The following is a 4685-nucleotide window of genomic DNA, read 5'->3' as shown; positions in this document are numbered from 1 at the left end:
GAGGAGAGGGACACGAGCGCCGCGGCGTTTCTGATTGACGAGCGAGGATGGTCGAGAGAGCTGATCACCGGGCTGGAAACCGTCGGCTGCAGACACGCCGCGAAGTACGTGTTGAACAGGCCACCGGAGCCCACGGAGGAGACCGAGGACGCCTCCTGCAGCTCACGCTGGTCAGCACTCAGCATGAAGACCGGAGACGTGTGCGCGCACTGCCGCGCGCTGGGGCTCCTGACGCACGAGGACCAGGAGAACGTCAGTGACACGCTCTCTCTTATCAGGTGAAGGGTCCCAAACCAGGGGAAATCTAATCACTCAAAATAATGATAATAAAAACAAGAAAAAGAAATAAATAGGCCTCTTTTTTTTTACCGTAAAAATGTTACATTTAAAATATTAAAATAAAAAAGGGTTATAAAAAAATGACCACTCGAAATCAGAGAACATGATGTTAAATAATTGAAATATTAAACTATAAAATGTATTCTGACAAAAAAAAAAAAAAAAAAACTGCGATAGAACGACAAACAGATAGTCATGTACCAATCTCTATCATCAGTAGAGAGCGCTACAAACCAAACAGACACAGATGTGGGTTTGAGTTATTATTCTAGCTATTACATAGCCTACATATATTAAACTTAGTTTAAGAAAATGTTATTAGTACTGATATTATATTAAATGCAATATAATAATAATGATGATTTTATTATTTATATTCGTATCACATACTTTTATTTATTTATTTATTTATTTATTCATTCATGCATATAATACTACTAATAATCATGTTAAAAAATGATAAATAATTGCATATCAAGTGTTCCTGTGGCTCAGTGGTAGAGCATTGCATTAGTAGCGTGAAAGGTTGTGGGTTTGATTCCCAGGGGAACATACGTTAGGTAAAAAAATGCTAGCCTGAAGCATCTGCTAAATTCATAAATGTAAATATATCATTAAATATACTATTAATAATTGTTATACATGTAATACACTACTACTTATTATTATTATTATATTGGATGCAATATACTGCATTTATATTTCTAATTATTTATTTTAAATTAATAATTTTTATAATTAATTTAGGTGATGTGTGTGAGCTTGAATAATTTATTTGTATTTTTTCCAGAAATAGCTTTTTTTTTATTATAACAAAAACATAATTTAATAAAAGTTAATAAACAATCTGCATACCACGAATGTATGGCAAGCCAAATTAACTTTTATTCATTCGCAGGATATGTATTCTTGATATCAACAATTCAATTTTCACTAGTAACAATTTTAATTCCTGATATCAACAATTCAATTTCCACTAGTAACAATTAGAATTTTTGATATCAACAATTCAATTTCCACTAGTAACAATGTTAATTCTTGATATCAACAATTACATTTCCACTAGTAACAATGCTAATTCTTGATATCAGGAATTATATTTCAACTAGTAACAATGTTAATCCTTGATATCAATTATTTTTAACCTGGGAATGCCAATAGGCAAGCCAAATTAACTTTTATTCATTCGCAGGATATGTATTTTTGATATCGACAATTCAATTTTCACTAGTCAAAATGTTAATTCTTGATATCAGGAATTAGATTTCTACTAGTAACAATTGCTATTTTTGATATCAACAATTAAATTTTCACTAGTAACAATGTTAATTCTTGATATCAGGAATTGTATTTTCACTAGTTAAATGTCACCATAGGCTTCCATTCAAATTTAATTGTTGATATCAAGAATTGCTTTCTTACTAGTTAAAATTCCGACTTCACATATCAGAAATACAATTCTTACTAGTAAAGACCTTTATTTTTGATATCAGTAATCACATGGTTACTAGTGAAGACGTCTATTCTTGATATCAACAATTTAATTCTTGATATCAAAAATATAATTCTTGATATCAACAATTTAAATGTCACTAGTGACAATGTTCATTTCTGATATCATGAATGTGATTGTTACTAGTAAGAAAGCCATTTTAGATATAAGAAATTATATTGATATCAGAAATTATTTTTCAGATATCAAAAATAACAATTGTAACATGTTGAAATACATTCACTGATATCAAGAATTAACATTTCAACTAGTAACAACTAAATTGTTGATATCAAGAATTCACATTGTTACTAGTAACAAAGTAATTATTGATATCAACAAAGGCAGTTGATATCTGAAATTGTCCTTGCAACTAGTGAAAATAGAATTACTGATATCTTAAATAACATTTTAACTAGTAAAAATACTTTAACAGATATGTAGAAATGCCATTTTTACATGTAAGAATAGCTATGGTAATGAGATCATGAATATTAATGAGATTTTCGACACTCCTCCTTTTTCAGCATTTGCCAAAGATGGCAGAAGAACGTCCACGTGCAGAAACGGCTCCTCCTTTATTTATTTTTGTCAGTGAAACTTGAAAAATTATATTATGGCTGGATTCATTTGTAAAAAATGTTGTTAATTGTAAAAAATAAATAAATAAATAAATAAAAATTACATTTATGCTGTTTCCTTTTATTGGCCACCAAGTCATGGATAATTAAAGGAAAAGTGAACAAGGCATTAATTTAGTTTTTAAAATAACTTCATGTCGCTTTTTCAGGTGTTTATTTTTGTTTTTATTACACATTCTTCTAATACATCAAATAAAAAATACATCTAAAGGAAAACTATGACAGATAACAATGCATCATACAAACAGTTTACTGGACTTTTTTTTTTTTTTTTATATCGTTGGCTACATGAATGAGTCGTGTCCTAAAAGGAATAATTTTTTATATAACATGTTATCCGGTTCTTGAAGCATGGGTGGACAAGAGGAATGGTATATATATGTACGCTGTTATACAAGCTATATATTCACTACTTTACATTGTAGAAAAGTGTCATTTCTTCAGTACTGTCATATGAAAAGGTATAATAAAAATACGAAACGTGTGAGGTGTACTCAAAGCCAGCCAGTCCAACAATTCTTACAATTTGTAATGTAAGACTCAAGATAGAAAAAGCAAAGTACTTATTTTTATTACATCCACAATCTATACAGGTGTTCCAGTAATACCTTGAAGTTATAGTAATGCACAGAACCGATTAAACAAGGTACAATTCACAATGACGGTGAAAAAAAAAAAAAACATGTTTTATTAAAAGAATCATTCTGAATAATTCATACATGACAAACAGCTGAAAACGATAATAAATACAAACACAACTGTATAAATAAAAGCGGAAAAAGATTAGAAACATGCACATCAGCACCACACTCTATTTAGCATAACACCGCCTGCAATAGGCTACTGGGTGAACTGGAATGTAGTAACATATTCCTAGTACACAGATTCCACATAGCCATTTCTCTCTAAATTGCTTTCGATATATAATCGAAAAAGTGTCTTAAATAAATGTTAAGTAATATAACGTCATAAGTCTGGTTGCAAATTTTAATCGATGTATTTCTAATGTATGCAATGCACACTAGTGCTATTTAATTTGAAATTAAATGCCATGCAAACGGTAACTTTCCGGAGCTCCTACAACTAGCCCTAACCTTACACAATATCCATGTTATTTTTCACTTTTCGATAATTTTGTTGAGTTTTATTGAAAATACATGCCTTTCCGATGAGATACGGGACGTGAAAAGGATAAAGAAAGAGAAGAGCTCGGCAAAAGGCGGAATCGAACCCGGGTCCGTCGGGTCAAAACGCTTATGTTCGGCGCTTAACCATCTGCGCCACAGAAAACGACTATGTATTAATGTCTTTTGGCATCCTTGACAAACACTACCCTACGTTTGTAGGCGGAGTTAAATAGTCCCTGTCGAAATAAAAACAAAATAATTATTAAAATAGCCTACAGGAGCGTTTTATTTTCATGAGAGGGCAATCGAATGTGCCCATTCTCTTTTGTGCTCTGAATCTTGAAGTTTATCCGCCATAAACATTCATAAAAGGTTGCACTCGTCATTAAATTATGCACATATCCAAAAAGGAGTTCATTGCTATGCACATATCCAAAAAGGAATTCATGATAACTAAAATAACAATTTTTACTAGTGAAAATGTAATTTTAACATGTAACAATTAAGTTAAAGATATCAAGAATTATGTGTATTACTAGTTGTAATTTCATTTTTGATATGATAAACACATTTTTGCATTTCTGATGACGTCATTTGTGATATCAAGAATACGTGTCGTTACTAGTGGAAATGTAATTGTTGATATCAACAATTCAATTGTTGATATCAAGAATTGACGTCGGTACTAGTAACGTGTGATTACTGATATCAAAAATAAAGTTCTTTACTAGTAAGAATTGTATTTCTGATATGTGAGATCAGAATTTCAACTAGTAAGAAAGTAATTATTGATATCAACAATTAAATTTGAATGGAAGCCTATGGTGACATTTAACTAGTGAAAATACAATTCCTGATATCAAGAATTAAAATTGTTACTAGTGGAAATTTAATTGTTGATATCAAAAATAGCAATTGTTACTAGTAGAAATCTAATTCCTGATATCAAAAATTTACATTGTTACTAGTGGAAATTGAATTATTGATATCAAGAATTAACATTTTTACTAGTGGAAATTGAATTGTTGATATCAAGAATACATATCCTGCGAATGAATAAAAGTTAATTTGGCTTGCCATACGAAT

The sequence above is a fragment of the Carassius auratus genome, chromosome 34, assembly GCF_003368295.1.
Source record: "Carassius auratus strain Wakin chromosome 34, ASM336829v1, whole genome shotgun sequence".
In the NCBI taxonomy this organism is placed as follows: Eukaryota; Metazoa; Chordata; class Actinopteri; order Cypriniformes; family Cyprinidae; genus Carassius; species Carassius auratus.
Note: the sequence above shows the minus strand (reverse complement) of the source record.